Here is a 17,941-nt window from a genome sequence, read left to right on the forward strand (position 1 = left end):
AATATGTAAATATAAAATGAAAAGTCCCTAAATGCAAGGCACAATGTAACATGATAAAAACCTCTTTGTGTTAGAAAATTACATGTCAGAACCGGGTAATCTATAATACCAATTAACAAGCAATGATAATTGTAAGTTTTTAAGAGCTAGCAAATGGGTTGCTCTTTCTCAGAGATTACTCTTTTTCATATACTTTTGACATTTTTCCCCTTTATTTTGTAAAGTCTTCTTTGTGAAAGACACAAGACTATTTATAACAATAGATGTTTTAGGAATTGGCAAACTTTAAATCCTAGACGGAATGGCAGAATAGGCCCTCAAGGAGGGAATGGACTTTATTTATTCTTGGTGAGTTCCAAATGCACAAAAATAAAGGGCTTGCCAGTTGCCAGTGGGAAGTGAACATAATTATGACTTCACAGCTGCTTCTAAAGTAAAAGGAGAGAAAAAAGGAAGAGTCATGCTTTTTTTTTGTACTGTATCTAAAAAGAATATGCACAAAGGGAATATATTTATGCCAGATATAAGAAGCCATAAAGTAACACTGTACTACCAAACTTATGCCAAGACTTTCAGAAATCTTGACTTGGTGGACTGTAAATCAGAGATATGCATCTATACTACTCTAGCAATTAGAGCAATGTATGGAAAATTGAGTTCCTCAAATATATTCCCACTAGCTTGTTTCCCCTGATGCAAGTGGAGTGATCTTTCAGCCAAATTGTCGTCACCTACTTTACTGGTCTGACATTTGCAAAGCTCTGTTCAGAGAATTTAAAACTTGATGGATCTGACTCTATAGTGTGTGGTCTCAAGAAATGGCTTTTGGAAACTTTTGTTTGGGACCTTGAAAATTATCCTGCATACATGCTATGAGATTCTCAAGGTAACTAGTTACATCTGCCAGGGCTGATATATTGTTTAATGTAGAACAGTTGTTGACAAATTTTTATGTAAATAGTGAAGTTGTAAATATTGCAGACTTTGTGGGCCATATAGTCTCTATCCCAGCTATTCAACTGTGCCATTGTTGCATGAAAACAGCCTAGATAATATTTAAATGAGCAAGCAAGACTGTATTCAAATAAAACCTTACTTACAATAACAGACAGCAGGTGGATTTGGTTCTAGACCATCGTTTGCAGACTCTTGATCTAGAAAGTTCTAGTCATAAAGCTGGACTTGCTAAAGCCAAATAGTTATGGGAATCTTTATCAAAACAGAGGTCTTTTGTTAATGCCAGTAGAGCTTTTAAGGATAATTTAAACATACGGATATTTTCCTCAAGATGTTTTGTCAATTACTAGTGGAGAGAAGGACACCAGCAAAGAGCAGTCCTTTACCAAAAACACTGCAAAAATACTTTGGTTACTTGCTTCCTTACAAAATCATTATATCATGCAACTGCATACAGGAACTTAGATTGAACACAAAGCTCCAAATATTTTTATCTCTACTGATCCCTAGCAGACGTAGCAGAAAGAAAAGATGAACAGTCAACCTGATTTCAATATAGATATTTTGTGGCAGCGAGAAAGGAGATGCCAGTTGAATCGGAATTATTTGTGAACCTGCTTGAGGCAGCCTCATGAAAAAATAATAATCGGGGGGCGGAGCAAGATGGCCGAATAGGAACAGCTCCAGTCTCCAACTCCCAGCGCGAGCCACACAGAAGACCGGTGATTTCTGCATTTTCAACTGAGGTACTGGGTTCATCTCACTGGGGAGTGCCGGAGGATCGGTGCTGGTCAGCTGCTGCAGCCCGACCAGTGAGAGCTGAAGCAGGGCGAGGCATTGCCTCACCTGGGAAGTGCAAGGGGGAAGGGAATCCCTTTTCCTAGCCAGGGGAACTGAGACACACAACACCTGGAAAATCGGGTAACTCCCACCCCAATACTGCACTTTAAGCAAACAGGCACACCAGGAGATCATATCCCACACCTGGCCAGGAGGGTCCCACGCCCACGGAGCCTCCCTCATTGCTAGCACAGGAGTCTGTGATCTACCGGCAAGGCAGCAGTGAGGCTGGGGGAGGGGCGCCCGCCATTGCTGAGGCTTAAGTAGGTAAACAAAGCTGCTGGGAAGCTCGAACTGGGTGGAGCTCACAGCAGCTCAAGGAAACCTGCCTGTCTCTGTACACTCCACCTCTGGGGACAGGGCACAGTAAAACAATAACAAACACAGCAGAAGCCTCTGCAGACGCAAACGACTCTGTCTGACAGCTTTGAAGAGAGCAGTGGATCTCCCAACACGGAGGTTGAGATCTGAGAAGGGACAGACTCCCTGCTCAAGTGGGTCCCTGACCCCTGAGTAGCCTAACTGGGAGACATCCCCCACTAGGGGCAGTCTGACACCCCACACCTCACAGGGTGGAGTACACCCCTGAGAGGAAGCTTCCAAAGCAAGAATCAGACAGGTACACTCGCTGTTCAGAAATATTCTATCTTCTGCAGCCTCTGCTGCTGATACCCAGGCAAACAGGGTCTGGAGTGGACCTCAAGCAATGTCCAACAGACCTACAGCTGAGGGTCCTGACTGTTAGAAGGAAAACTATCAAACAGGAAGGACACCTACACCAAAACCCCATCAGTACATCACCATCATCAAAGACCAGAGGCAGATAAAACCACAAAGATGGGGAAAAAGCAGGGCAGAAAAGCTGGAAATTCAAAAAATAAGAGCGCATCTCCCCCGGCAAAGGAGCGCAGCTCATCGCCAGCAACGGATCAAAGCTGGACGGAGAATGACTTTGACGAGATGAGAGAAGAAGGCTTCAGTCCATCAAATTTCTCAGAGCTAAAGAAGGAATTATGTACCCAGCGCAAAGAAACTAAAAATCTTGAAAAAAAAGTGGAAGAATTGATGGCTAGAGTAATTAATGCAGAAAAGGTCCTAAACGAAATGAAAGAGATGAAAACCATGACAAGAGAAATACGTGACAAATGCACAAGCTTCAGTAACCGACTCGATCAACTGGAAGAAAGAGTATCAGCGATTGAGGATCAAATGAATGAAATGAAGCGAGAAGAGAAACCAAAAGGAAAAAGAAGAAAAAGAAATGAACAAAGCCTGCAAGAAGTATGGGATTACGTAAAAAGACCAAATCTACGTCTGATTGGGGTGCCTGAAAGTGAGGGGGAAAATGGAACCAAGTTGGAAAACACTCTTCAGGATATCATCCAGGAGAACTTCCCCAACCTAGTAGGGCAGGCCAACATTCAAATCCAGGAAATACAGAGAACGCCACAAAGATACTCCTCGAGAAGAGCAACTCCAAGACACATAATTGCCAGATTCACCAAAGTTGAAATGAAGGAAAAAATCTTAAGGGCAGCCAGAGAGAAAGGTCGGGTTACCCACAAAGGGAAGCCCATCAGACTAACAGCAGATCTCTCCGCAGAAACTCTCCAAGCCAGAAGAGAGTGGGGGCCAATATTCAACATTCTTAAAGAAAAGAATTTTAAACCCAGAATTTCATATCCAGCCAAACTAAGTTTCATAGGTGAAGGAGAAATAAAATCCTTTACAGATAAGCAAATGCTTAGAGATTTTGTCACCACTAGGCCTGCCTTACAAGAGACCCTGAAGGAAGCACTAAACATGGAAAGGAACAACCGGTACCAGCCATTGCAAAAACATGCCAAAATGTAAAGACCATCGAGGCTAGGAAGAAACTGCATCAACTAATGAGCAAAATAACCAGTTAATATCATAATGGCAGGATCAAGTTCACACATAACAATCTTAACCTTAAATGTAAATGGACTAAATGGTCCAATGAAAAGACACAGACTGGCAAACTGGATAAAGAGTCAAGACCCATCAGTCTGCTGTATTCAGGAGACCCATCTTACACGCAGAGACATACATAGGCTCAAAATAAAGGGATGGAGGAAGATTTACCAAGCAAATGGAGAACAAAAAAAAGCGGGGGTTGCAATACTAGTCTCTGATAAAACAGACTTTAAACCATCAAAGATCAAAAGAGACAAAGAAGGCCATTACATAATGGTAAAGGGATCAATTCAACAGGAAGAGCTAACTATCCTAAATATATATGCACCCAATACAGGAGCACCCAGATTCATCAAGCAAGTCCTTAGAGACTTACAAAGAGACTTAGACTCCCATACAATAATAATGGGAGACTTCAACACTCCACTGTCAACATTAGACAGATCAACGAGACAGAAAGTTAACAAGGATATCCAGGAATTGAACTCATCTCTGCAGCAAGCAGACCTAATAGACATCTATAGAACTCTCCACCCCAGATCAACAGAATATACATTCTTCTCAGCACCACATCGTACTTACTCCAAAATTGACCACGTAATTGGAAGTAAAGCACTCCTCAGCAAATGTACAAGAACAGAAATTATAACAAACTGTCTCTCAGACCACAGTGCAATCAAACTAGAACTCAGGACTAAGAAACTCAATCAAAACCGCTCAACTACATGGAAACTGAACAACCTGCTCCTGAATGACTACTGGGTACATAACGAAATGAAGGCAGAAATAAAGATGTTCTTTGAAACCAATGAGAACAAAGATACAACATACCAGAATCTCTGGGACACATTTAAAGCAGTGTGTAGAGGGAAATTTATAGCACTAAATGCCCACAAGAGAAAGCAGGAAAGATGTAAAATTGACACTCTAACATCGCAATTAAAAGAACTAGAGAAGCAAGAGCAAACACATTCGAAAGCTAGCAGAAGGCAAGAAATAACTAAGATCAGAGCAGAACTGAAGGAGATAGAGACACAAAAAACCCTCCAAAAAATCAATGAATCCAGGAGTTGGTTTTTTGAAAAGATCAACAAAATTGACAGACCACTAGCAAGACTAATAAAGAAGAAAAGAGAGAAGAATCAAATCGACGCAATTAAAAATGATAAAGGGGATATCACCACCGACCCCACAGAAATACAAACTACCATCAGAGAATACTATAAACACCTCTACGCAAATAAACTGGAAAATCTAGAAGAAATGGATAATTTCCTGGACACTTACACTCTTCCAAGACTAAACCAGGAAGAAGTTGAATCCCTGAATAGACCAATAGCAGGCTCTGAAATTGAGGCAATAATTAATAGCCTACCAACCAAAAAAAGTCCAGGACCAGATGGATTCACAGCTGAATTCTACCAGAGGTACAAGGAGGAGTTGGTACCATTCCTTCTGAAACTATTCCAATCAATAGAGAAAGAGGGAATCCTCCCTAACTCATTTTATGAGGCCAATATCATCCTGATACCAAAGCCTGGCAGAGACACAACAAAAAAAGAGAATTTTAGACCAATATCCCTGATGAACATCGATGCAAAAATCCTCAATAAAATACTGGCAAACCGGATTCAGCAACACATCAAAAAGCTTATCCACCATGATCAAGTGGGCTTCATCCCTGGGATGCAAGGCTGGTTCAACATTCGCAAATCAATAAACATAATCCAGCATATAAACAGAACCAAAGACAAGAACCACATGATTATCTCAATTGATGCAGAAAAGGCTTTTGACAAAATTCAACAGCCCTTCATGCTAAAAACGCTCAATAAATTCGGTATTGATGGAACGTACCTCAAAATAATAAGAGCTATTTATGACAAACCCACAGCCAATATCATACTGAATGGGCAAAAACTGGAAAAATTCCCTTTGAAAACTGGCACAAGACAGGGATGCCCTCTCTCACCACTCCTATTCAACATAGTGTTGGAAGTTCTGGCTAGGGCAATTAGGCAAGAGAAAGAAATCAAGGGTATTCAGTTAGGAAAAGAAGAAGTCAAATTGTCCCTCTTTGCAGATGACATGATTGTATATTTAGAAAACCCCATTGTCTCAGCCCAAAATCTCCTTAATCTGATAAGCAACTTCAGCAAAGTCTCAGGATACAAAATTAACGTGCAAAAATCACAAGCATTCTTATACACCAGTAACAGACAAACAGAGAGCCAAATCAGGAATGAACTTCCATTCACAATTGCTTCAAAGAGAATCAAATACCTAGGAATCCAACTTACAAGGGATGTAAAGGACCTCTTCAAGGAGAACTACAAACCACTGCTCAGTGAAATAAAAGAGGACACAAACAAATGGAAGAACATACCATGCTTATAGATAGGAAGAATCAATATCGTGAAAATGGCCATACTGCCCAAGGTAATTTATAGATTCAATGCCATCCCCATCAAGCTACCAATGAGTTTCTTCACAGAATTGGAAAAAACTGCTTTAAAGTTCATATGGAACCAAAAAAGAGCCCGCATCTCCAAGACAATCCTAAGTCAAAAGAACAAAGCTGGAGGCATCACGCTACCTGACTTCAAACTCTACTACAAGGCTACAGTAACCAAAACAGCATGGTACTGGTACCAAAACAGAGAATAGACCAATGGAACAGAACAGAGTCCTCAGAAATAATACCACACATCTACAGCCATCTGATCTTTGACAAACCTGAGAGAAACAAGAAATGGGGAAAGGATTCCCTATTTAATAAATGGTGCTGGGAAAATTGGCTAGCCATAAGTAGAAAGCGGAAACTGGATCCTTTCCTTACTCCTTATACGAAAATTAATTCAAGATGGATTAGAGACTTAAATGTTAGACCTAATACCATAAAAATCCTAGAGGAAAACCTAGGTAGTACCATTCAGGACATAGGCATGGGCAAAGACTTCATGTCTAAAACACCAAAAGCAACAGCAGCAAAAGCCAAAATTGACAAATGGGATCTCATTAAACTAAAGAGCTTCTGCACAGCAAAAGAAACTACCATCAGAGTGAACAGGCAACCTACAGAATGGGAGAAAATTTTTGCAATCTACTCATCTGACAAAGGGCTAATATCCAGAACCTACAAAGAACTCAAACAAATTTACAAGAAAAAAACAAACAACCCCATCAAAAAGTGGGCAAAGGATATGAACAGACATTTCTCAAAAGAAGACATGCATACAGCCAACAGACACATGAAAAAATGCTCATCATCACTGGCCATCAGAGAAATGCAAATCAAAACCACAATGAATACCATCTCACACCAGTTAGAATGGCAATCATTAAAAAGTCAGGAAACAACAGGTGCTGGAGAGGATGTGGAGAAATAGGAACGCTTTTACACTGTTGGTGGGATTGTAAACTAGTTCAACCATTATGGAAAACAGTATGGCGATTCCTCAAGGATCTAGAACTAGATGTACCATATGACCCAGCCATCCCATTACTGGGTATATACCCAAAGGATTATAAATTATGCTGCTATAAAGACACATGCACACATATGTTTATTGCAGCACTATTCACAATAGCAAAGACTTGGAATCAACCCAAATGTCCATCAGTGACAGATTGGATTAAGAAAATGTGGCACATATACACCATGGAATACTATGCAGCCATCAAAAAGGATGAGTTCATGTCCTTTGTAGGGACATGGATGCAGCTGGAAACCATCATTCTTAGCAAACTATCACAAGAACAGAAAACCAAACACCGCATGTTCTCACTCATAGGTGGGAACTGAACAATGAGATCACTTGGACTCAGGAAGGGGAACATCACACACTGGGGCCTATCATGGGGAGGGGGGAGGGGGGAGGGATTGCATTGGGAGTTATACCTGATGTAAATGACGAGTTGATGGGTGCAGCACACCAACATGGCACAAGTATACATATGTAACAAACCTGCACGTTATGCACATGTACCCTACAACTTAAAGTATAATAATAATAAATAAATTAAAAAAAAATAATAATCTTTTAGTCTGCCTCCTACATTCAGAGGCTACCTTAACTTCTGAAGAAATGTTAAATTATCTGAGGGATAACTCTAGGTGAGTCAAGGGTGATACCTTTCCCTGGGTCTTCCAGTAATCTGCCATTGACCTCTATATGCCACTTAACTTCCATTTGATCTATTTCCCAATTTATAAAATAAAGGAGAATAAAGAGATGTCTATAAAGTGGTTTAAAAGCCTGAGTGAAAGGCCATCTGAAACATAGGATGGCTGAATTTCAAAGAGTCAGGAGGACACTTTGGCTATTGAGAATACATGTTAAATCATATAAGTGGACACAATAGTATTCTTGTGAATGCCACATTACTCAACAGTATTCCAGAGGGTCAAATAGATAAGGAGGACATGAAAGTTTAATATTCAAGTTAAGCCTTTTAATTAAAATATATATGAGAAAAATATATAGAAGGAATGCATTTTGAATTGAAAGTTGTTATTTTGTGATGTCAACGTAGGAACATAGACAAAAATTCACCTTGACATTTTTCAAAGGCTCTTTTATATATAATCGAGGTACTCCAGTTTTTTATTTTTACGATATGTTTTAGCTACTTTTAGTCTTACTGTATTTTTTATATACTTCTCTTTCTATTGTTATAAGACCCAAAGTTAATGTCATAGAAGCAGCATAAGGTGGTAGAATTGTGCTGTGCTGAGTGTTAGAATCTTTGCTTTCTCTGACTTCATTTTTTCCACTAGTAAAGGCGATAATAAGAAGCTTTCAATTCTTTTAGGAGATTAAACGAGGTATTGAATGACAAAGTAGGTGCTTAACAGTTATAGATGTTCAGTAGTCAAGACTCAAATTTGAGTTTGAAGGATGCTGATTCTGAGATACTCAGGCTTGGTTAATTTCTCTAATAGGAAAGAGAAAAGGTATAATTAATTGCAGTTTTTCCAACGAAGAGAGCATTGGCATGACAATTTTCACTGTATATTAATGATGTCATTGCAAGGTATTTACCATTTTTGTCCCCATCCCCAAATGCCAGTAGCCTCCTGCTGTGGTCAAAGAATATTCTTTCATTTTTCTAAATACAGTCAGCCCTCTGCATCCCTTGGTTCCACATGGTTCAAACAACCATGGCTTGAAAATATTAGAAAAATTTGCATCTATATGAACATGTATAGACTATTTGTTTCTTGTCATTATTCCCTAAACAATACAGTGCAACAAATATTCACATAGAATTTACATGTATTAGGTATTAAAAGTAATCTAGAGGTGATTTAAAGGAAAGGGGAGAATGTGTATAGGTTATATGCAAATACTATACCTTTTTTATGTCGGGGACTTGAGCAACCATGGGTTTTGGTATCCAAGGGAGGTGCTGGAACCATGCCCTCATGGAGACCAAGGCACAACTGTTACCTCTTTAGGAGGGGTCAGTACAAAAACTGGATGATCATCTAAAACACTTGTGAATTCAGCGGGCAAAGTATTATTTTGGCATTAGAAAACTTGCTGGCATACCTGAACTCTCCTCAATGACCTGGGATCTGCTTAGAGACTAGGGCAGAGAATAAGATGGAAATTTTACAAATTAAAGTCAATACTCAAAAATAGCTAATGATCAAAAGGATCCACATTTTTCCACTGCCACTCACACCCCCACCTGGTTCAGCAACATAGAGCCATGGCAAAATGGTCACAAGTCCCTATATCTCACTAATGACAGAGACTCAAAGGAAGCCTGGCAGCTTAGGGCTGGTGACAGGCTATCAGAGTTGGAGGGCCCATCGTTTGCTGGTTGACTTTAGATGAGCTTCTTTACAAACGAGGGGTGCATAGGAGGTTGTGGGTCAGAATCAAAAGGAAGTTCTCTTGCTCTATGTAGAGAGGTGTGTTGTTTATCAAAGGAGAAGAAGAGAAGGAAAGACGATTGGATTTAGAAGATTATTTAATTGCATGCAACAACTGTAGAAGTATTGAAGTTTTTGTCCCATTTAATAGATGGTAAAAATAAGATGGTTTTAGTGCTCATACTGCTTCAGGGTGGGTACAGGGGAAGATTTGATTAAGAATTTATGAATAAATTTTTCTTTCACCTGATTATTTTGATTCTACCATGAATAAGCTGAGAATTGCTTAGGAGAATCTGTGCAGGCTGCCTTGAAACAGAAATGCAAGACTGATTGGTCTAGGGAAAAATATGCCAGCTGCCTGTACTAACAGCACCCATTCATTGGGATTTTAGTATGCACAATGTTATTGTGTAACTGAGTCTTTATTATAAGAATCATAAGATGTTTGTTTTGCTTAGTTTTATTTTTTCCTTGCCTTTTTCTGCCTCCATGCATTCTTGCTTGCACATAGTCATTTTGGTAGAAGTAGTCACTGGTAATTGACTAACTTCATATCCTTACACCCCTGACCTGCAAGACTGATAAACTGTGTGTGTGTATATATGTGTGTGTGTGTGTGTGTGTATATATATATGTGTGTGTGTGTGTGTGTATTTTTTTTTTTGGAGAAGTAAAATGAATCTTAGGTCACAGAAACCTTGATGACATCCAGAAGTTTGATCAGGTCAAGAGACACAGACAGCTTTGGTTTTCGGGGTATCCCATCTCCTGCATACCTACCTGACTCGTAGAAGGTGCCACTTATGTGTAAAGAAAGGTTGGACTTGAGAGACTGTCTTTCCTGCCCTCTCACTTTGGCCAAATTGAATAAACCTTTATGCTGATGTGTCAATGTTTGGCTTACTGTGCATCAGGTATGTGAACCTAAATTTTGACATTAGATAACAATTATCCAAAGCATTTTATATACTTAGTCCTTCTATTCTGCATAATAAATCCATAAGGTTGATATTTTCATTATCATCTCCATCTTCAGATGAAGACATAGAACTTGTAATGCCAAATACCTTATTGAAATCACAGAGTCAATAAGAGAAAGAAGCTGGAATTGAACCAGGGCTCCTTACTCGGGGCTCATACCTAACCTGGTGGGAGTGCTAGGGAAGGAGGGCAGAAAGGCAAGTCCCATGCGAGCAGAGCGGAGTGATTCCAGGATGGATCAATTGGCATCCATAGGACTTCTTGAGATGCTGAATGCAGAGGCCCTGAGAAGCCCACACTTTCTAGATTATGTACATCATGCCCAGACTCAGTGGATATCTATTTAGTTTTGATTAAAACCCTCCCTTCTCTAGAAAGGGAATGTGAGTCTGTATCACCTACAATCAGACAAATCAACAGATGAGATTATCTGCATGGCCCTTTAAGGAACCTTCCCCACCTCCCTACTCTGTTATACTCTACCTACAAGATGAGAATTTCAAAGGAACATCGTTTCCCCTTGACTCAGACAGATAAAAGAAATCTGACTCCTAGTCACCAGGAAACAAGAAGTCTCCTCCACAGTCTTTTGACCTTTTGTTGCTCCAAGAAGGCCCACATGTCACTGCTTTGCCTCTTGAGGCCATTCAACCCATTTCGATCCTTTATATAACTGCTAAACATAGACACTGAAATGAAGAAATACAGCCTAAATAAAGACACCAATAACAGCTTGCAGGAAGTATTAAAAACAGTTCTGCAGAAGGTTAGGAGCCAAGGCTTTTTCTACTGTGAGCTTTAGAGTTTCTCTCTTTGGTCAGCCACAAGTTTACTTCACTACAGGTATGAGATTAGAAATTTTGAAGACTATTGCACACAATTTTCACAGTGGATCAGCCAGAAGTTGTTAAGCAAAGAGAATGGTGAAACCATAATATACTGAGATGACAGAGGGGGCTCATGAGTGTTCCTGCTTCCATGCTCTGTGGGCCAGCCACCGGCAGCAGACACTGTTTGTGGCATCCCTGACTTGGTTATGTGGGTTGTGCCTGTTGAGGGAGTGCTAAGAGGAGAAATCTACAGAAAAGCCATGAACTAGGTGGTTGAACCAAGTGAGCAAAATAGACAAGAACTTCAGATGCAGGAAATCTCCTTCCAGAGGCAGGTGTTTTTGGGTCCCTGACTTCTTCTCAAATTAGCCACCATGATATCAGAGCTTTCACACCAAGCTAGTATAGTATGGTGGCTAAGCCCGGGACTTCTGTAGATAAGTAGAGCTCAATCTAATCTCTGACTCCATATGGACTAATTGTGAGGTCATTGGAAAATCACTTTAGCTCATTAAGTTACAGTTTCCTATTCCGTAAATTGGAATTAACATTAGTACTTACTATCTAGGGTTGCTATGAAGACTAAATACTTAACACAAGGTCTGGACCATAGTGAATACTTCATTCATGGGAGTCATTGTTATTGAGAAGCTTTCTATGTGTACATCACTGTTCAGAGAACTGGGTACATATTAAAGTAAAAAGCCTGTGGTTTAGTCCTAGGATGCATATAATCTAGCTGGATTGACAAAAAAAGTACGTGCACAGAAAAGTTAAATAATATAAAGGAGCATACAAAAAAATGTTAACTGTGCAGCATGGATGATAAGTGCTTTATTCATTCATTCATTCATTAGTAAAACACACACTGAAGACTTCCTGTTTTGAAGCAATGTGATAAGCACTGAGAAGGGCAGCAGAGCTTAATCCCATAGGAATTATTGCATGAAAAGTAGTATTGTTATCTTGAAGTTTGCTTATGGGAAAACTGAGACTTAGACACAAAAAAGGAGCATCTTCAAGTTCTCACTAGTAGTAAGTTAACAAGGTTGGGATTGCAACCCAGACCTGCCTGACCTCAAAACTCATGACCTTGTAGAGCAGTTGTTAAGAGAATAGAATCTACAGTCAGAGAATCTGGGCTCAATCCTGACTCTGCCAATCATTAGTTTTGTGATCTTAGTTAAGTTACTTAAATTCTCTGGACCAGAGTGTCCTCATCTGTAAAGTGAAGGTAAAATATTAGTATCTACTTCATGTGGGTTTTGTGATGATTAAATGATGATGAGTTAATCTATTTAAAAACGTTATCAGTGCCTGGAACACTATCAACACTGTAAATATAAACTCTTATTATTGTAATAGTGAACACTATAAATTATTACTATCTTAACTGAGCTATGGCATGTGAAATGTTTAGAACATTGGTACATAATAAACATGCAGTAATTAGCTGTAATAATAATTATTATAATTATAAAGAGAAGGTTAGTCAAAGGCGGCTATTTTATATCAGGGACTTAAGCAACCACTGATTTTGGTATCTGCAGGAGGTCTTGATTCATAGTCTAATCAAAATAAATAATAATAACAACAGTTATTATTATGACCTAATGAGTTACACTGCCCCAATTGGTTTACTTGCCTTCAGTCAAAATTGTCATTTTCTGCTCCTAAACTTCCAAACTATTTCACTCCTGTCAATGGTATCATAATACCCCCATAACACAACATTATTTAAAGAATTACTGTTTTTGTTATCTTCAACAGGTAACGAAAGAAATGCTAGGATTAGAACAGGCCTTCGTTTAATTCTAAATCACGGTGCCATTATGAGAATTAATCTATGATTACATGTAAACCACTATAGGACATAGTATATGCTCAATAAAGTTGGTTATTGTTCATATAATCAGTTCATATACTTTATTTTCAATATGTCATAGAGAATAAAGTCCCATCACTTTTCCTTTAGAACACATTTCATGTAATTATGTCTTTCTACATACCCTAGCTGAAATCCTTGGGTGCCAGGCTTTCTATTAGGTGTAATTCATCCTGTGTACCACTGCTGTTACCTTCAACAGTTTGCTTAGACTAAGAAAACCAACACGATTTTCTGTTTTCTAACACCAACATGTCAGACACTTCTCCCCAATGGCCAACTCAATCTTTTCGGACTTCTTTTACTGCTTATAGGGTCACCGTTCTGGTCAAAATTATCTCCTCATTACCTACATGCCTTTTGTCTTATGTTGACTTTGGACAACACTCACATGCTTTCCCATTCCTTACCTGGGAGCCTTTGATTTCACTTTCTGCTGACTCAAATCTGCCTCTTCTTCAAGGATAAGATCATGTATCACCTTTTGCTTAAAGCCTGTCCTAATTAACTCCCATCAGCCCTTCCCCTCTCTGAAACCCTATAACCCTTGAATCTTCTATGCCTAATGCAGATATGATACAGGGATATGTTATGAAGAGGTTTAGTACATGGCCACCTGAGTAATATTACCTGAATTCTAACTCGGCTCTTCCTCATCTTAGGACTGGGACTTGGGCCTCAGTTTCTTCATCTGTCAAGTGGACATAACAGCAGCACCTATCTCATAGTATTATTTGTGATACTTAAATGACATAAACCATGCAAAGCACTTAGCATAGTAGTTGATGTGTGATAATCATTGAACACGTTAGCTGTTATGATGTGGTTGTTATGATGAGCACTCACCATCTGCTTGTTGAATTAATGAATTAAACTATTGATTTCCACAGTTTTATAGTCTCCATGTTTAGACGAATAAAATAGATTGTACAAGATATCTGAGAATCCCAAAAGGATGCATAGTTACATTTACCTTTAGAATGTTGCCAGTCTTCGATGTCACAGAACACACAGGCTGATGGTTTAAATGCTCTCCTCCTCAAAGTCTGGGTTTTTTTCTCTCCCTCCCATCCTTATTGCCAACCACCCCTTACTTGATAAGTAGAGAAAGGAAGAGGGTTATGAAGATTTCAGGTCGCAGATGAAATGTACAAAGACAAACCCAGGGCTTCCCATATTATATTGAATATAGAGAATGCCTTAGGGAACTCTAAGAAGTTTGAAGTCATTTTCCCTTTAGAAATCGTAAAGAGGTCAGTGATTTATAATTCAGAAGAACAATGGACAGGAAAAGTTCTCTACCTGCCCGTGCAAGCCACGACTGTCTTGCGAGGCCTTCTAATGTAGTCAGAGCTTCAAAGTAGTTAACAGCTCTTTTTCCCTAACTGCCTGCTACGCTTTATCCTAGAGGCACTTCTGCTCTTCTCTGATTCCTTTTGGCTTAAAAAATTATTTTTTTCTGCCATTCTCATTTCTCCTCTGCAATCCTCTCTTTCTTTCTTTTTCTCTTTAGTGGTCTGGCTTTGGTGCTGACCCCACCGTGCCCTCTCAAGGGCACTTAGCAGAGCTGTTGTCTCAGGCTCGGGTGTGCTCCCCATCCTCTGACGGGTAATAGAACAAAGGACAAAAGGCCATCTCTCCAAGTCACAATATCTCTTTATTGAAGCTTTGTTCTGCTGCTTTGAGCCTTTTCTCTCTGATTCACTGGCCTTGCATTTGAGCAACTTTCCCATTTCTTGCTTTTCTATTACCTCCCAATTCTAGAATGACTAGGTTAGACTTACTGTTTTCTTGTTTCTCACTTCCAATAAATTTTTCGACACGCTGATAATATCTGAGGGTTATATCAGAAGATGGAAAAATCAAATGAATGCCAATCTTCATTCCTGGGTCCCTTGCTCTCTGGCTTGGCAACTGAATGGGTCCTGCATTTTCCCTCCTAAACCACCTCCAAGATTGGCCTTCAGAGCTCTTAGGATTAGACTGGCTGGTGGAGGGAGTGGTGCTCTCAAAGGGCCTTTCTTTTTAACAAATCCTCCCTTGCTCGAATGGGGTATAGAAGCAGATTTGGAGGCTTGTGGAAATGGGGCCCATCAACAGTCAAGCATGTATCCTATTACCATTTCAGGCATTCTTTGTGGCTCCGTCATTCTGTTTGTAAGTCTCATTATTTCGTTTGTCCTTTAGCAAATACATCCCTGGTCTACCACATACCTCCTCCTCTCCATTTTTACTGCCACTGCCTTAATTCAAGTGCTATTTGTTGAAGAAGTGTTCCACGTATCAATACTTGTGTTGGTTTCCTTGGGCTGTCACATAAAAAGTACCGTAAGCTGAAATTTATTCTCTCACAGTTCTGGAGGCTAGAACTGTGACAGGGCCTTGCTTCCTCTAAAGGCTCTATGGGAGAATCTGTTCTGTGCCCCTCTCTTAGCGGTGGTGTTGGTGACAATCCTTCACATTCTCTTGCCTGTGACTGTGTAACCCCAAACTCTACCTTTATTGTTATGTGGCATTCTTCTCTGTCTTTTCCTTTTTTAATAAGGAAAACAGTTATATGGAATTAGGGCCCACATTAATGAAGGCATCTTAACTAGATGTCATCTGCAAAGATCCTATTTCCAAATGAAGTCACATTCACAGGTACCAAAATGTAGGACTTCAAGATATCTCCTGGGAGGACACCATTCAACCCATCACGAAACCCTCATAGATCTCCCTGCCACCTATGTTTTCCTTCTCTAATCCACCCTCTTTATACCATCCAGTCAGCTTTCTAAAATACTCATCAGATTATTTATACTTGAATTTAAAAATTATCTGCCAACTTGCCATTTCTTTTAGATGAAATCTTTAGAATTGCATTTCGGGTCCTTTTCATTTTGGGTACTTCCCATGTTCCTTTCCAGCACACCGTGTCTTCCACTTTCATGGACCTGGCAGGGTGTATGACTTGCTCATTATGTTAGGACGTTCAAGGCCTTGTGTACATTTTTGCTTTTTTTCACCTAAGCCCCATTCTCTTTTAAAATGAATAACCCATCCTAGATTTTTTTATAATCCTTTGTTTATTCCATTTTCTTATTCATTCTGAATTTCTCAATGCCTGGTACTTATTATATGCAAATAAATGATATTGAATAAATGATTTCAGAAAGGAATAAACAATTTGATAATTAATGTTACAAATAGTTTTTTCTTCATCATGATCTTCATAAGTTCTAAAAACTTCATAGTTATTTGTCAATATAAATAATTTTTTCAAATATTTATGCCATAATAGCTAAGAGGCAGGTTTTGGAACTGCCTAGTTCACTTAGAAGTTATGAGATTTTTTTCAGTCTTGTATTTGACCTTCCTGGTCCTTCAGTGTCTTAATCTGTTAGATGGGAACACGAATTCCTAATTAACAGAGTTATTAGAATAAAATGTATTAGATAAAAGAACAATCCTTAGGGTAGTGACTGATACAAATTAAATGGTTAATATTTATTTGTCATATTGTCTTTATAACTACTATATTTATAATATAGTTATTCTATTTATATTTATTATAATATAATATATAAAAATACATAATAGAAATATTAATATTATATAACATTTATAAATATAAATATAATAGTATATAATATTGTGAATATAGTATAATAGTGATATTTATTATGTTTAATAATATAATTATCTATTAAGACATATAATACTACTGTATATCTTTTTAAAAACACTTATTTTAAGTTCTTAAATTAATTGTTATTTTAAACCACATGATCAACTGTTTTTCTAGTTAATTATCTACAAGCTAAAATATCACCATTCTCAATTATAATTGAGAATATATCATTGTCTCTCTCCAACCACCTCCCGATTAAAGTATTGAATTTATTTTATAACAAAGGTGAATCCTATGAGACAGAGGTAGATAAAGTTGGCCTTGATATGTGGCATTGGATTAAAGAATAATAGCTGTGCTGGGCGCGGTGGCTCATGCCTGTAATCCCAGCACTTTGGAAGGCTGAGGTGGGCGGATCACGAGGTCAGGAGGTTGAGACCATCCTGACTAATTCAGTGAAAGCCCATCTCTACTAAAAATACAAAAAATTAGCCAGGTGTGGTGGCATGTGCCTGTAGTCCCAGCTACTTCGGAGGCTGAGGCAGGAGAATCACTTGAACCTGGGAGGCGGAGGTTGCAGTGAGCCAAGGTTGCACCACTACACTCCAGCCTGGGTGACAGAGCAAGACTCTGTCTCAAAAATAAAAAATAAAATAAAATAAAAGAATAATAGCTGTAACATGCTCTTTTTAACAATGCTGTTTGGTAACTGTTCTCTTTGGAGGGGAAGCTAATGACAGCCCCTCATGTTACACTGTCTGGCATATGACTATGAAAGACACTACACCAACAGAGGACAATCTAGGAATGTGTCCTTATGTGACTATGATAAACTTTCATTCATGAACCACTTTCACTCATGGTTACCATAGTGTGGATTCTCAACAAGTTGTAAATCTGTGTAATAATAATAATTCTGAAAGCAACCTCAAAACAAAGTAATAATGGATGATGTTGACTCTCTTCCTAAATAAGCACATTTGCCTTCTGAGGCTGTAAACAAAACTTAT

At 38.9% G+C, this 17,941-nt stretch overlaps 1 long non-coding RNA gene across 1 annotated transcript; it reads right to left on the reverse strand.

Moving 5' to 3' along the window:
• Window positions 1-317: 317 nt before the first annotated feature.
• LOC107130447 (uncharacterized) lies at window positions 318-14,921 on the reverse strand. Its single transcript, XR_001492557.3, has 2 exons — window positions 14,286-14,921; window positions 318-425 (listed from the first exon to the last, which is right to left on the reverse strand). It is a non-coding gene; the product is annotated as an uncharacterized lncRNA (long non-coding RNA).
• Between the last annotated feature and the right edge of the window lie 3,020 nt (window positions 14,922-17,941).

Source organism: Macaca fascicularis, chromosome 1, assembly GCF_037993035.2.
Source record: "Macaca fascicularis isolate 582-1 chromosome 1, T2T-MFA8v1.1".
Lineage (NCBI taxonomy): Eukaryota > Metazoa > Chordata > Mammalia > Primates > Cercopithecidae > Macaca > Macaca fascicularis.